The sequence below is a fragment of the Microcaecilia unicolor genome, chromosome 10, assembly GCF_901765095.1.
Source record: "Microcaecilia unicolor chromosome 10, aMicUni1.1, whole genome shotgun sequence".
NCBI classification, from domain to species: Eukaryota; Metazoa; Chordata; class Amphibia; order Gymnophiona; family Siphonopidae; genus Microcaecilia; species Microcaecilia unicolor.
In genome coordinates this window covers 18,718,647-18,736,127 of record NC_044040.1, presented here as the reverse complement: position 1 = coordinate 18,736,127, position 17,481 = coordinate 18,718,647, and the positions used below count along the sequence as shown (strand labels likewise).

Here is a 17,481-nt window from a genome sequence, read left to right as displayed (position 1 = left end):
GGTATCGTGCACAGATGCATGACACTAGCAGGAAGTTCATTAGAAACTTCACTGAAAGCTGAATTTTGATTTCAAGCAATCTGATTGACTGCAACACAGGGCATTAAATCTCTATAAGCGCTTCTCTATCACTTCTGTTCTGGTTGAAAATAAAGCGTTAACTTATTATTCAATATGCTGCTACTGCCTGCCTGGTTGGTTGGACAATATATTTTGCACCCAAGCCATTCTCTAGCAATCTAGATTTCAATGTATAGTAACGAAGTGCAAGTAATGTATTACTATACTTAGGTAAAAGTTTCATTACTTTTACTTGTAACTAAGTGTCCGACAACAATGAGCAATTTTACTTGTAAAGAAGTATTATCTTAGCCAACTTTTAATATCTTACAAGTAAAAGTAGTCCCATTCTCAAGTACTCCCTTCCTTCTCTTAGGTCCGGCATCTCTACCCCTCTCTTCCCTTTTCCTCAATTTGGTCTGTTTCTATCACTTCCATGGTTCAGCTATCTTTCTCCCACCCTCCCATGCTTCTCAAAACTTGCCTTCCATTGCTAGCAGTGGCAGTGGTTAAGATAGGCTGCCTCTGTCTGGTCTCCTCTGATCTAATGTCCTGTTTTTGCCTGGGTGGGATGTGGCAGAGGGAAGCCCCTGTGGCCAGCCAGAGGCAGCCTGTCATAACTGCTGTTGCTACTAGTAATGGAAGGCAACTTTTCAGGACCATGTGGGCGAAGGAAGGGGGTAGGGAGAGGGATGCCAGACCAACATAGGGGGAGAGATAGAGACTTGACTGAGAAGAGGAGGAGAGATATTGGAGCTGGAGGAGGTGGGAAAGACAATACTGGGGGGGGGGGGAGAGAGGGGGAAATTCTGGACGTAGGGAAGGAGGGAGAGATGCTAGACTTGCAGAGGGGCGAGAGAGATACTGGACAGGGGCATGGTGGAGAGAATTGCTTGCCCTGGTGGGGGTGGGGTGCAGGAGAAAGAGAAGAGGTAGGGGGAACATGAAGAGGGACAGGGACACAGAGAAGAGATGCATGACAAGGAGGGAGCAGAGGGACAGGGGAATAGAGGGACAATGTTGGATGGACAAGGGTTAGGGAAACAGACAATGCTGGAAAATGGGGACAGGGACACAGAGGGGAGATGCTGGACAGGACAGATTGGGATGGAGAGGGAAGATATGTCAAATGAACAGGAGATCCTGGAAAAAGAGGAAAAAATGAGAACAATGCAGGAAAGAGACACTAGGACCAAAGTGAATAGAAAAATAAAATGCTCAGACATTTGAGGTAGAAAAAAATGTTTTATTTTGAATTTATTAAATGGAATATGTTAGCTTCAGGAAACGTGCTTCTCTTGATATTTTGCATTTCAGTTTCTATTTCTCTGGTATTGCTGTATGTGCAGAATCAACTTCTTTAGGTTTCTGGTTCATTTTTTGTCTTTATTTCTCTACTACTGATATGTGGTCTCTTGTTTCATATTTATTGAGGGGGGGGGGGTCTGTCTCTGATTTGCGCATGTGACCAAAGTGCAGTAGTTGCCTTCAATGTAGTCACGGTACATCTACTTTTATTAAAAAATATATTATATTTGGCAATAACTTTTTCACTTTCACTTAAGTAAACTTTTTATGTTCAAACAATGTTTATTAAGTTGAAAGACTATAACAAAAGAAATATATACAAAACAGGTTTTGAATTACATCAAATTAGTCCCCCCCCCCCCCAACTTGAATCCCCCCTCTCCCAAACCCAAAATTACAGCACAATGATTCACAGCTAACAGAGGGCTTTGGCTCTTATTGCCCCCGATACAAGTCCTCCCCACCCTTAAGTAAACTTTTAAATGTGCGCCTCACTGTACTTTTACTAAGTATTAAAATATGCATTCACTTTTGCTTTTTCTTAAGTTCTTTGAACAACACCAGAGAATCTTGCTGCAGCTGTTAAGGACAACCATTTTGTGCCAGGTGTAGCAGCAGATCAATCAGTGACGTCACTTCCTGTCCCCAGGTGGGCATAAGTTGACACACTGGCTGCTCTGTACTCACTGCTGCCTGCACAAAGAAGGCTGTCTCCGGCATTAATAAGAGCCTTCAGTGTCCCTGTGTTTTCAATATTTTGCCCAGCCAATGAGGAGCTATTACCTCTCGGCACAGAGGTCACATCAGTTCACTTGTGCTTCATTGAAAACATATGGAAACCCTCTAGAAAGAAACCTAAAAGAAGTACGGCAATAATTTCCTCTACACAGGGCATTTATTGTGAGTTGACCTTGGACTCCTGAAGACATGGGGACTGGTCAGAAGGGTTGATTGCTTATGTAGCTGCTGTTTCTCTCTCTCTGGGGTTGCTAATGTGACCCACAGCAACATCCTCTTTATGTCAGTATAAGTGTCCTCAACCACACCCTGTAAACTGTAGGAGCCCTGAGCTTTCAATTCCCATGTCAGATTTGACATACAGTGCCTTGTAAAAGTCGTGAAACCCTTGTACATTTTTGTAATTGCATTTCTATTGATGTTAAGCATCACAATTAACAACAAACTTCCTTCGGCACTCCACAACATACAAGAATGTCAGTAGTTAAAAATAAAAAACAAACTATGGAGGCCAGAAGTTTAAATCCTACTCTTCCCTCCAACCTCTCTCTGCAACAATAGCTCTTCCCCCAGTCTTCTGATAAGCCATCTGGTAGATATTTCCGAGCAAGGGCCCAATGAGAAGAGAGGGAAGCATAAAGAAAACATCAAAGTGTCATCAAATTCATAAATTAAGAGACCCCTCCCCTGCCTATAAATAAATATTGGGTAGCAATAAAAAAAGGTATTATCTTATTTTCTTTTCCATGTTTTATTTTGTTTTATTTCTATTGATTACTTTTGAGAAGATGGAAATTGTAGTATGTCCCACATAAATACATAAGTAATGCCACACTGGGAAAAGACCAAGGGTCCATCGAGCCCAGCATCCTGTCCACGACAGCGGCCAATCCAGGCCAAGGGCACCTGGCAAGCTTCCCAAACGTACAAACATTCTATACATGTTATTCCTGGAACTGTGGATTTTACCCAAGCCCATTTAGTAGCGGTTTATGGACTTGTCCTTTAGGAAACCGTCTAACCCCCTTTTAAATTCTGCCAAGCTAACCGCCTTCACCACGTACTCCGGCAACGAATTCCAGAGTTTAATTATGCGTTGGGTGAAGAAACATTTTCTCCGATTTGTTTTAAATTTACTACACTGTAGTTTCATTGCATGCCTAGTCCTAGTATTTTTGGAAAGCATGAACAGACGCTTCTTATTCACCTGTTCCACTCCACTCAATATTTTATATACCTCTATCATGTCTCCCCTCAGCCGTCTCATCTCCAAGCTGAAAAGCCCTAGCCTCCTTAGTCTTTCTTCATAGGGAAGTCGTCCCATCCCCGTTATCATTTTAGTCGCCCTTCGCTGCACCTTTTCCAATTCCAGTATATCTTTCTTGAGATGCGGCAACCAGAATTGAACACAATACTCAAGGTGCGGTCATTTTATCAATTGTTGTGCCCTCTCTTCGTTAAGTACTGATGAACTTGAAGTGCTTGGAAGAAGTCCCATAAAGCAAAGTTATATGTTGTAGCTCATTAAAAACAATGAGTTTATCCTTGTTAAAAAAAATAAACTAAGGAAGGACCTACACAAATGATCCCATATAAAGTCCCTTGTCTTTACCTGGTGGGAACAATGGATTGCATTGAATTGGAGCTAACCGTGAGAACTCCCTCTCAATCCTCCCACCCTCCAACTGCCCTAACCCTCTCCCTTCTCCCCTTTTCCACAGTTGCAGAAGTTGTTGGATAAAACAATTTGATATGATCAGTAATTTGATTCCCCACCCCACCAGTGGTATCCATGGGACATAACCAAAATGGACACTCCCACATGAAAAATTCTTCCACCTGGACTTTAAATTTATGCTGGCCCTGCCGCTAGTCCACTAAGAGGCATATTTTCAAAGCACTTTGGGAGGCTAAGTTCCATAGGTTTCTATGGAACTTTGGGAGGCTAAGTGCTTTGAAAATATGCCTCTAAGTACTTCACATGTGTAGCTAGATAAGAGATTTTACAACTGGGTTGAGCTAGAGCCCCTCACTTTTGGGTTTAGAACACAATTCTCTTAGGGGTCCTTTTACTAAGGTGCGTTAATGGATTTAGCATACGCTAAATGCTGCGCAGTTCATTGCATACCTATGGGCTGCATGGCACTTAACGCACACTAATTCACTAGAATGCACTAAATCCATTAGTGCACTATAGTGAAAGGGTCCCTAAGAGAAAACTATACAAACTGGGAAATTCCCCTCTGCAAATGTAAAAGGGCTCCCACTGTTATACTTATGAGTAATGCCTAGTAGCTGCTCTCCTTCACCACCACACTTTTGTGCCACTGGTGCTTTTCATTTTTTTATGTTTTTACAACATTTTTTAAATTTTTTATTTGCATTTTCATCATTAATTCCATTTATTAAAAATCAAGAAAATATACTTCCATAAAGGTAACAATATTATAACAAAGAACACCTCCAAAAACAAGGCAATTTAAGAGAATGTAGTCCCCGTCTTGAGGAGCTTTTAGAAAATGATAATAAAGTAACCAGAAGATTCAAACCCAACTTTTAAAGTGGCTGTTAACATACAGAGGGCTTCTCTTACAAAGCCACGCTAGGAATTCCCATGCGGCAAATGAGAGGAAGTCCATAGGAAATGAATGGGCTTCCTCTCATTTGTCACGCTGGGAATCACTAGCATGGTTTAGTAAAAAAAAAAAAAAAGAGGCCCAGAGTACCCAAAATCTTCCATATAAGTAACTACGAAGTAACTTTGTCTTTCAAAAAGATTTCTAGTTGGGAGGGATTAAAAAAAAATATACCACTTCCTTTACTAAGAAATCAAACATTTACAGGGGACTCTCATAAAAAGGTATACCCCCTACCTGTAAAACATTTTGGTTTTAAACTCAAAAACAAATGTTCTTTTTAGCTGAGTAGAACCAGCTACATCAGGAAACACTTGAAATTTCTGACCACAACCTGGATCACTTTTTTTTATGAAATAAAATTTTGACACCAAAAATTAATCTTTCTCTGCAGTGAAAGTAACAATGAGTAGCCCCAGAAGAAATATTATCAGTAGTTGACTCCAGGAAAATAGTTAAATTAAGGCTCTCTCCCTCCAGGAGATCAAAGTTTCCTTCTTCGCCATTCAATGGTTGAGGTTTAAAAGGAAAGTATTATCATTGGGAAACTTTCATACCATCAGTAAGCAATAGTGTCTCATATTTGTGGAGGAGTGGCCTAGTGGTTAGGGTGGTGGACTTTGGTCCTGAGGAACTGAGTTCAATGTCCACTTCAGGCACAGGCAGCTCCTTGTGACTCTGGGCAAGTCACTTAACCCTCCATTGCCCCATGTAAGCCGCATTGAGCCTGCCAAGAGTGGGAAAGATACTACTGGAGATTCTACATGGAATGTTGCTACTATTGGAGATTCTACATGGAATGTTGCTATTCCACTAGCAACATTCCATGTAGAAGCCTGCGCGGCCACATTGCTGATCTGCAAGGGCCGACTTCTACATGGAATGTTGCTAGTGGAATAGCAACATTCCATGTAGAATTTCAATAGTAGCAACAGTGGAGGAGTGGCCTAGTGGTTAGGGTGGTGGACTTTGGTCCTGAGGAACTGAGTTCGATTTCCACTTCAGGCACAGGCAGCTCCTTGTGACTCTGGGCAAGTCACTTAACCCTCCATTGCCCCATGTAAGCCGCATTGAGCCTGTCATGAGTGGGAAAGCGCGGGGTTCAAATGTAGCAAAAAATAAAAAATATCTCAGCAGACAGTGATCTCATAATGTGAAAATTCAATTAGGTAAGGGGTCCTTTTATAAAGGTGAGCTGAAAAATGGCTTGCGGTAGTGTATGTGCCGGTTTTGGGCGCGTGTCGATCCATTGTTCAGCGCGCCTGTAAAAAAAATGCCTTTTAAAATTTTTTTGCCAAAAATGGACGTGCGTCAAAATGAAAATTACCGAGTGTCCTTTTGGGGTCTGAGACCTTACCGCCAACCATTGACCTAGCAGTAAAGACTCACGCAGTAACCGGGCGGTAATGACCTACGCGCATCAAATTCCACTTGGCGCGCATCTGATACATGCGTCTGAAAATAAAAAAAAATTTCCGAACGTGCATATTGGACGCACGCCAAAAATGAAATTACCGTTAAGAGCCACGCGGTACTCAGGCAGCAATTCCATTTTGGTGCGCATTAGGCGTGCGTAGACGCTTACGTGGCTTAGTAAAAAGGCCCCTAAGATTCCTGGCTCTCAGGGAGTTCACTAAGAGGCTCATTTTCAAAGCACTTAGCCTCCCAAAGTTCCATAGAAACCTATGGAACTTAGCCTCCCAAAGTGCTTTGAAAATATGCCTCTTAATGCTCTAATCTATAACGGGTAGAAAGACTATCTTTAATCACCAGGGAACCAGCAGCCTGTAAATTAGCAACTTGAGGTTCCATTTTATGAATTCTCTTTTCCAAAGAAGAAATTTTAGTGTCCATATCCTCCAATTTAGTGACTGCATCATTTATTTTTTTGTCTATTAGATTGTAAGCTCTTTGAGCAGGAACTGTCTTTCTTCTATGTTTGTGCAGCGCTGCGTATGCCTTGTAGCGCTATAGAAATGCTAAATAGTAGTAGTAGAGGAGTAGCCTATTGGTTAGTGCAGTGCAGCTCCTTGTGACTCTGGGTAAGTCACTAAACCCTCCATTGCCCCTGGTACAAAATAATACCTGAATATATGTAAACCGCTTTGAATGTAGTTGCAAAAACCTCAGAAAGATGGTATATCAAGTCCCATTTCCCTTTCCCCCTTTCCCTTATGACATCACAATATCAGAAGTGAGCCAAGTATCAGGCAATCAAGCCATTGTGACATCACTGATGAGGTTGGCTCTTATTGGTGGACTGAGCCTCCACCTACCCTCCTCTCCTCCTTCCTCTACACATTAATTGAGTTGATCTGCTTACTTTATTTTTTGTCTAGTAGATTGTAAGCTCTTTGAGCAGGGACTGTCTTTCTTCTATGTTTGTGCAGCGCTGTGTATGCCTTGTAGCGCTATAGAAATGCGAAATGCTAAATAGTAGTAGTAGTAGGGTAGATTGGCAGAGCTGCCCCACTACTCCTCCCTCCCCGGATTCAATCCTAGTCACAATACTCCAAATATCTTTTAAGGTAATATCTTGAGTAGGAGCCTTGTGTATTAGATGATTCCAAGAATGGAAAAATAACTTGAGGAAGCTGGATTTGTTTTCCTCCCTGATATGATCCCCAGATACAGGCAGTTTGTAGGAGACAGTTTCCATAATGGAGGTACTAGATTTAGATTAGATTTATTAGTTTCTTCTAGCCCGCTCTTATCCAGAGCAGGACACAATAAAACACCCATAAAAACATTCAGCAAAAAACACAAAAAGAATCGGATAAAGCACAAATACAGTAATCAGAACAACAACAACAAAGCCTTAAAAGAAAGTCTGAGCTGTTTCAGGAATGCAGGACCAATGGTTTCACACTTCGTAATGGCAAATTGTTCCACTCGATTGCAACTTGAATGGAAAAAGTTCCCAGCTTTGTAATCTCCAAGCATATATGTTGTAATGAAGAGGGGACCCTGTTAATGGCATTTCCCCTGGTTGTAGAGGGAAGTCCAGGAGTATGAGGAGAGACTGCAAGGAGGTGGAGCATTTACCCAAGAAACTAGGAACAGTTACTTTGTATTCATTATAGGAAGCTCTCTAGATACTGGACAATTCCATGCATATTTTTCTAATTGTTTAGATAATATAAGTTCCCAGCTTTCTGGCCAAATTCCAGAGCAGGCACAACAATTGACCTCTTTGAGCAGCAATAGGGTCAGCTGGCTGATTTGCAGAAGTTGAGTGTAAACAGTGAGAGTGGACTATGGGCCTGGGACACCTTCTCTACAGTGTACTGCACCGACCACTAGGCTACTCCAGGGACCTGGTTGCTGCTTTTGTAGGACTGGCCATAACATCTGAAGCTTTCATAGAGGCTGATATTTTTATTTATTCGTTACATTTGTATCCCACATTTTCCCACCTATTTGTAGGTTCAATGTGGCTTACATAGTGCTGGAGAGCTGTTTGTAGACTCCGGAGTAAACAAATACAAAGTGATGCTGTGGAAGGATAAGGCTTATGTTGTAGGACCACATGAAGGTATCGTACAGCGGAAGAGTTGTGTGATGGCCATTATGAACTTTAGTGTTGTTGTGTTGCTGATATCAGGTGTTTATGTTGGGTCGGTAGGGTATACCTTTTGTATAATTATGGTACAGCCAGAGACCCCCCCACTGGAATGGTGGCGGGCCCAGTCATAGAGCTCAGGCCATTACAGACCTTGGCTGAGTCAGAAATCTGATGGCTGACATAACTGGGAGCTTACTGGAAAAGTATGGCCTAGTTTGTAGCCCGGATTCAGGCCTAAATAAGCTAAATTAGGAAAAGTTAGGTCAATAGATATGGAAACAAAATGGAGGATTTCAGCACAAAATGGAAGCCGTATCTGTTACAAAGTGGAATTTTCTCTAATGTAAGTTAGAAAAACAAGTTGAGAAATGAGTGAGTCATGCCAGGTGCAAAAGAAAATAGGGAACTAGCTGTCCAAGAGGGGAGGGAGACTTTCCTGTGAGCAGGATTGTGGTCAGCCATGGTGTGAGAGAGGAAAGGTGTAGCTGGATGCAGGGTCTTGCTTAAGATTTGTGGTCAAGCGAGCTAAAGACAAAACCATGTTAGCAAGATAGAAGCTACTCATTAGCATGAGCCAATCAGTGACAACCATGACATTAGCATAGATCCAATCAGGTATATCTATTGTCATATTATCCATATCCTGAGGGCACCTATACAAATCAGGGTATTTCCTGGTTTAAGTTAGAGAGAAGGGTTGCCACTCTCTCTTTCCAAGGGAAACCAATGTGTCCAACAGAATTGACAAATTACCTAATTGCTTTCCCTTGTAAAACATCTAATTGGTAAAAGAAATTATAAAAGATTAGGAACTAATTAACACCTGTTTGCAGCTGGATTATTATATTCCTATAATTAATTGTACATGCCTGTTATCAATCACTGATTTGACTTGTATCTTGGCAAATAAACTCCTCATCCCAAATGATGTTCTGTGGGCTTCACTTAATGATGAAAGGCTGTAAGTATAAATGCTTTTGCTGTATCAGGCTATCTTTCGCTGCATTGTATAACTTGTAATCTAAATCCAGTTTGTCATAAGGCTGGTATCTTTTCCTTAGACCTAACATCTCTCTTAGTGGCAATTCCTTTTAGAACTTCACAACTCCTTGATTACCCCAGTACTAGTGCTATTTAGAGATGGAGACAGATTTAAGGTCACTCCAGCCTTCTTGGTGGTCTTTGAACCCTAAATTTAAAACACTTTTTAAACAGGTGGGTCTTAAGTGATTTTCTGAAGTGTAAGTGGTCATATGTGGTTTTCAATCTTTTGGTAGTGCGTTCCACAGTTATGTGCTGATGTATGAAAAACTGGATGCGTAAGTTGATTTGTATTTGAGTCCTTTGCAGCTTGGGTAGTGGAGATTTAGGTAAATTTGTGTTGATTCGGATGCGTTTCTTGTTGGTAAAACCATCAGTTCTGTCATGTATCCCGGTGCTTCACCGTAGATAATTTTGTGAACCATAGTGCAGATTTTGAAGGTAATGCGCTCTTTGATTGGGAGCCAGTGTAGTTTTTCGCGAAGGGGGTTTGCGCTTTCAAATCTTGTTTTTCCGATATGTACTCTCTTTCACATCTTTGGGGGTGGGTGGGAGGGGTCATGCCTTAATCCATGTCATCTTCTCATTTAGGGCACCTTTTTGTGACTTAGGCATGACTGAAAGAGCTGTAGCCCAAAATGTCTAACTTCTAGCCCAAAAATCTGTAGCAAGACTTACTGAGCTATAAAGAATGGGCAAACATTGTACTCTCACTGTACAGAGTTGTTAGATAATTATGCTAAATGACTAATGGCTGTTACGGCTACAGACAGTGTGAAGACAGCCCATCAAGATTTTTTGGCTTCTTATTCTTACTAGATCTATAATTGTTCTTTCGTGTTGAAAGTGTAGAGAGAATGTTGTGTAGATCAGTGAAACAACTTTAGTGCTGTGTACATGTTTATCCATTCAAGTACAGTAATATATATATATATATTATATATTATATAATATATTTATTGCATTTGTACCCCACATTTTCCCACCTTTTTGCAGGCTCAATGTGGCTTACAGAGTGTTATTATGATATAGTCATTACATGATCTTAAATACAGTCGATAATAAGCTGAAGGTAGATGAGGATTTAGATGGAAAGGTGTTAGGTAAGGTCATGTGAGAGTTGTTTTTTTGAAGCACTTGAGTGGTTTGAGGCATGATTTGTTTTATTAAGGATGTCTTTTGTAGGCTTTGTTGAAGAGTTATGTCTTCAAAGATTTGCGAAAGCTGGTTAAATTGTCCATGGTTTTCAGGGCCATGGGTAGTGCGTTCCATATACTACTACTACTACTATTTAGCATTTCTATAGCGCTACAAGGCGTACACAGTGCTGCACAAACGTAGAAGAAAGACAGTCCCTGCTCAAAGAGCTTACAATCTAATAGACAAAAAAATAAAGTAATCAAAGCAATTAATGTGTACAGGAAGGAGGAGGGTAGGTGGAGGCGAGTGGTTACAAGTGGTTATGAGTCCAGAAGATTAAATACCCTTGCGTTCCATATCTGTGTGCTTTTGTACGCAAAGGTAAGTAGCATATGCCTGTTTGTATTTAATTCCTTTACAGCTGGGGAAGTTCAAATGGAGTTTAAGACTCGCATGTTCTGTTGAGGTCAATGTGTTTGTGTGTTTTTCTGCTGGTGGAAGTCTGTGCATGAGGAGAGAGAGGACTGACTTCATCGCTCAGGTTTCAGTGCTATAGTGTTGGACAGTCATGTTTAAGGGGGTTGGAAGAGGTTTGGGGGTGCTGTGGAGGTGACCTACCATACTTGATCCTGAGTGGGGAGGGAATATGGGCTATGATAACTCTAGCCAGTCCAAGGAACAGATTAAGCATTTGTCTCTCCAGTTCTGAGCAGCTGGATGCAGGTAACGGGGGAGGAGTCTATTAAAGAAATACAAAGTAGGGTATGTGCGGGGATGGGTTACTTTAGTTTCCATAGATGGTGGATACACAACCTTTCTTAGAAACAAGGCAAAATTACATGAAAGTGATGAGCAATGACACAAAGTTACTGAGAGTAGAGGGAGTCATAAAAAAAAAGCAGAGCGACAGTTCTTGATGGTGAAGCTATTAAGAAAGGGCAAAGATGAGCTAACAGTGGAAGGAGGTGGCACGAGCCGGGAACTAGACAAAGGAGTGAACAGGCAAGGTGGGGGAGGGGGGAGGGTAGCAAGAGGGTGAGGAAATATTGGGAGAGAAAAAAAAAATCAAACCTGTCCTATTCCAATTAAAAAAAAAAAAAACTTTAATTCCAGCCTTAGAACTACTGGAATGGAATTTCAGAAAAAAAGAAGTAGAGTATTGATTCTGGCTAAATTTGGGAAGGCAGTGGATCTTTAAAAAAAATGGGACTGGAACTAGGGAATAAGGCGGCTTTTAGTAAAAGGATTAAACCTGTATGTGAGGTCACATCACAGTTGCATAGTGTGGGAGTGAGAGGTCTGAATTCCAGATGCAAGGCTGGTTTGAATATTTGTGGCCATCAGGTGGCACTATTCATCTGTGTATAGCTGAACAAAAGGTACGCTGCACCCAACACAGAACTACTACTACTACTACTACTTAACATTTCTAAAGCGCTACTAGGGTTACGCAGCGCTGTACAGTTTAACATGGAAGGACAGTCCCTGCTCAAGGAGCTTACAATCTAAGAGACAAATGTACACAGCAATCTGATAGGTCAGGCAGATTGGGGCAGTCTATATGTTGGAAAGGTTAGGTTCCGAAAGCAGCATTGAAGAGGTGAGCTTTAAGCAAGGATTTGAAGATGGGTAGGGAGGGGGCTTGGCGTAGGGGTTCAGGAAGATTGTTCCAGGCATAGGGTGAGGCAAGGCAGAATGAGCGGAGCCTGGAGTTGGCAGTGGTGGAGAAGGGTACTGAGAGGAGGGATTTGTCATGTGAGAGGAGGTTACGGGCAGGAACGTAGGGGGAGATGAGGGTAGAGAGGTAGTGAGGAGCAGCAGACTGAGTGCATTTGTAAGTAAGGAGGAGAAGCTTGAATTGGATGCGGTATCTGATCGGAAGCCAGTGAAGTGACCTGAGTAGAGGGGTATCTTTGAATCACGTTCATCAGCAGTCAGATTGACCTCAAGCACAACCTGCTTAATATGTATGTTTTCTATCAACCTTTTGTACACTTGATTCTGATTATAAGTCTCTTTTGGGTCTATTTTTTTTATGTGATCAGTAACCAAGGTGAACATTTTCTGGACACGCCCTTAGCACCTGTTGAAGTAAGTTGAGTCTTCTCCCAAGGCAACTAATATTCACCCGTTGCTCTGCTGCTCCCCTTCTTGGATTGCTAATTAAAATTGTATTTGTAAAGTGCATTCAATTGTAGAAGTGTTACCCAGCTCTAGCCCAAAGCTCTCACCCATTGCACTTGCTTAGTTGACCCCCTTTGTGTCTATTTTGGGACAGGGTAGTATGAATCACAAAGCAAGGGTGTTTAATCTTCTGGACTCATACAAAGACCCTTGTTCTCCCATTCACAGAAAAAATGCTTTCATCCTGAGCTTAGATCTCCAAAGTATTTGAATACCTCTATATCATCTCCCACCTTTCTCTGAATATAAGCAGAGCATCATTTCCCCCCTGAGAATTCACACCATTTCATAACTTCCTCTGACATCCACAGCTTTATGACCCTAAATGTTAAGGTTCCATCCACTGGAGATGGTGAAATCTAGTCTCAGAGAGTGTCCTCTTCTTCCGTTAGCTGCCCTGTGGAGAAATATTCCCCTCTGATCCTTTAATGTATTAGCAGAGTGTAAGGTGTGACCCAAATCCAAGCAAAAGAGTAGTGTGCCCTATTTCAGCTTTGTAGGCTACCTCAATTATCTCTTGATATTCCTGAGATCCTTGATATCCTTCATGGGCTGCTGAACCATAACTGTTCCCTGTGATCCACATGTGGTCTAACAGTGGCACCAGGAATGTCTCTCCTTCTTGGTTCTGCTTGACAACTAATACATGCCAGCACCTGTCCAGCACTGGTAGCTGCTACCTGATTTGGGTTGTCTCTGACTGGCTAATCATTGGCTGAATTTCCCCAGTTCAATTCCTGAATAGAAACAGATACATGAAGGCAGATAAAGACCATGTAGCCTATCCAGTCTGTCCATCCATATCATCTACTGTATTTTCCTCTCCCTTAGGAGCGCCTATGTGGTTTTCACATGCTTCATACAGTCTTCATCTCCACCACCTCCATTGGGAGGTTATCCCATGCATCCAATACCCTTTCTCTACAGAAGTATTTCCTTAAATTACTCCTGAATTTGTCCCCTTTCACCTTCATCTTATGCTCCCTCAATCCAGAGCTTCTTTTTAATTGAAAGAGACTTATGTCATAAGTACATAAGTAATGCCATACTGGGAAAAGACCAAGGGTCCATCGAGCCCAGCATCCTATCCACGACAGCGGCCAAGGGCACCTGGCAAGCTTCCCAAACGTACAAACATTCTATACATGTTGTTCCTGGAATTGTGGATTTTTCCCATTTAGTAGTGGTTTATGGACTTGTTCTTTAGGACACCATCTAACCCCTTTTTAAACTCTGCCAAGCTAACCGCCTTCACCACTTTCTCCGGCAACAAATTCCAGAGTTTAATTATACGTTGGGTGAAGAAAGATTTTCTCCGATTTGTTTTAAATTTACTACACTGTAGTTTCATCGCATGCCCCCTAGTCCTAGTATTTTTGGAAAGCGTGAACACACGCAATTATGCCAATGAGGTATTTAAATGTCTCTATCCTATCTTCCCTCTCCTGCCTTTCTTTCAGAGTGTATCAATAGAAATCAAACAAAATAAAATAAAACATGGAAAAGAAAATAAGATGATACCTTTTTTATTGGACATAACTTAATACATTTCTTGATTAGCTTTCGAAGGTTGCCCTTCTTCCTCAGATCGGAAATAAGCAAATGTGCTAGCTGACAGTGTATATAAGTGAAAACATTCAAGCATTACTATGACAGTAAAATAGATACCATTGGAGATTCTACATGGAATGTTGCTACTCTTGGAGATTCTACATGGAATGTTGCTATTCCACTAGCAACATTCCATGTAGAAGGCTGCGCAGGCTTCTGTTTCTGTGAGTCTGACGTCCTGCACGTATGTGCAGGACGTCAGACTCACAGAAGCAGAAGCCTGCGCGGCCACATTGGTGATCTACAAGGGCCGACTTCTACATGGAATGTTGCTAGTGGAATAGCAACATTCCATGTAGAATCTATAGAAATCAAACCAAATAAAACATGGAAAAGAAAATAAGATGATACCTTTTTTATTGGACATAACTTAATACATTTCTTGATTAGCTTTCGAAGGTTGCCCTTCTTCCTCAGATCGGAAATAAGCAAATGTGCTAGCTGACAGTGTATATAAGTGAAAACATTCAAGCATTACTATGACAGTAAAATAGATACCATTGGAGATTCTACATGGAATGTTGGTACTGTTGGAGATTCTACATGGAATGTTGCTACTATTGGAGATTCTACATGGAATGTTGCTATTCCACTAGCAACATTCCATGTAGAAGGCTGCGCAGGCTTCTGTTTCTGTGAGTCTGACGTCCTGCACGTACGTGCAGGACGTCAGACTCACAGAAGCAGAAGCCTGCGCGGCCACATTGGTGATCTACAAGGGCCGACTTCTACATGGAATGTTGCTAGTGGAATAGCAACATTCCATGTAGAATCTATAGAAATCAAACCAAATAAAACATGGAAAAGAAAATAAGATGATACCTTTTTTATTGGACATAACTTAATACATTTCTTGATTAGCTTTCGAAGGTTGCCCTTCTTCCTCAGATCGGAAATATTGAGATCTCTATATCTGTCCCCAAACACTTTATGACGAAGACCTCTAAATAACTGTAGAAAGCACTAATCCGTTTCGGTTATATTGGCATGCAGTCCCCACACTGGATCACATTTGCCACTTTTCTACACCTTTCCTCGGCATTTCCAGATCCCTCTGTTGGAGGACTGGAGCAAAAATATGTGTAATGTGAGGAAGTTTTGTATTATGAGCAACAATGGTTTTACTGCACAAGAGATCATTGGAACAGGGCCTTGGCTATACTAGGGGTGGACAGATATCTAGGCTGCAATTACAAGAGAGTAGCAATGAGTGTGGAACAGAGACAGCCACACCATAAAGGAAGCATTGTGGGAGAAATCCAGATACTTTTGACTTGTGGACTTTTGTCTCAATTTTCAAACTGAAAGTACACATCTTCTTTGTTTTGAAAATGTGCAGTGGGGACAACATCCCTAATTGACCAGTGGTTCCCAAACCTGGTCCTGGCGGCACCCCAGCCAGTTTTTTCAGCACTGGAGGAAAGGCATGTGATGATCGTCATTAGTATATCTCCTTCCTGCTGTTTTTTCAATAACTCATTATTCTATCGAGAACCTACCATTTCAAGGTTCATGTGAATAACATTTATTACGACGAATGATATCTCTGAGATTTTTGCCCCTGACGCAGCCCTTCTTGGGCGAAACACTACTACTACTACTACTATTTAGCATTTCTATAGCGCTACAAGGCATACGCAGCGCTGTGCAAACATAGAAGAAAGACAGTCCCTGCTCAAAGAGCTCACAATCTGAAATGGAATGTTACTAGTGGAATACAACATTCCATGTAGAATCTCCAATAGTAGCAACATTCCATGTAGAATCTCAAGTAATAGCAACATTCCAGAATCTCAAATAGTAACAACATCCCACGTTCCACTGCACTAACCACTAGGCTACTCCTCCACTAGCAACATTCCATCTAGAAGCCTGCCCTTGCAGATCAGCAACGCGGCCGCGCAGGCTTCTGTTTCTGTGAGTCTGACGTCCTGCACGTACGTGCAGGACGTCAGACTCACAGAAACAGAAGCCTGCGCGGCCGCGTTGCTGATCTGCAAGGGCAGGCTTCTACATTACTACTACTACTTATCACTTCTATAGCGCTACAAGGCGTACGCAGCGCTGCACAAACATAGAAGAAAGACAGTCCCTGCTCAAGGAGCTTACAATCTAATAGACAAAAAATAAATAAAGTAAGCAAATCAAATCAATTAATGTGAACGGGAAGGAAGAGAGGAGGGTAGGTGGAGGCGAGTGGTTACAAGTGGTTACGAGTCAAAAGCAATGTTAAAGAGGTGGGTTTTCAGTCTAGATTTAAGGTGGCCAAGGATGGGGCAAGACGTAGGGGCTCAGGAAGTTTATTCCAGGCGTAGGGTGCAGCGAGACAGAAGGCGCGAAGTCTGGAGTTGGCAGTAGTGGAGAAGGGAACAGATAAGAAGGATTTATCCATGGAGCGGAGTGCACGGGAAGGGGTGTAGGGAAGGACGAGTGTGGAGAGATACTGGGGAGCAGCAGAGTGAATATGGCCTGTGTCGAGCAATAAGTCTGGTATTTGACATCATCAATAAAATTTTGAACATTCTTCCGTTTTGTATCTGCTGTTTTGTTGTCTACGTTGGAGTTTGCAGATCGTTTGGCTTGTTGTTTTTTTGGTATCCTGAAAACCTGACTGGCTGGGGCGCCTCTAGGACCAGGTTTGGGAACCACTGAAATAGACATTTGCACCTTATAGTTTATCAAATTTACTATACCGCTTGGCTTTATGCACTTCTGAAGGCATGTTTTTCATGAAAAATAATGTACATAGATTTAAAAATGCAATCTACATGTGTTATTTTCTTCCACCAACCAAAACAACCCCTCACTCTTAGGAGTCCCTTCTCTTAAATTGGGTAAAAGTGTTTGGACTGTGGAACAATACACATATTTTTTTAACCACACTCAGGAAGGATAATTTTCAGGCAACACGTTTATGTGCAAAAATTATTTGAGAATTGTCCCAAAAGGATTACTTTACTAATTTCCAAATAAGGCGACATGAGATGGAATTTAGACGCTTTGTTGATAAAGTCCAGAGCAGTGTGTATAGGAAAATGGCTTGGATGCATATTACATGATCACAATCTCTCAGATGCTACAAGTTCATAATGATGATCTTAGTGAAATGTATGATCAAAAGTCATTGGAAATATGAGAAAACATCTCCTTCAAGAAGTGGCTTCATGAGCCAGGACAAGCTTGCCGTGAAAAAAAGCT

General features: G+C 41.6%; 1 long non-coding RNA gene across 1 annotated transcript; it reads left to right on the top strand.

The window, feature by feature from the left end:
* The first annotated feature begins 131 nt into the window (after nucleotides 1-131).
* On the top strand, nucleotides 132-16,871 carry LOC115479098. The gene is made up of 3 exons (XR_003943607.1): nucleotides 132-142; nucleotides 738-740; nucleotides 16,763-16,871. It is a non-coding gene; the product is annotated as an uncharacterized LOC115479098 (long non-coding RNA).
* The last annotated feature ends 610 nt before the right edge of the window (nucleotides 16,872-17,481 follow it).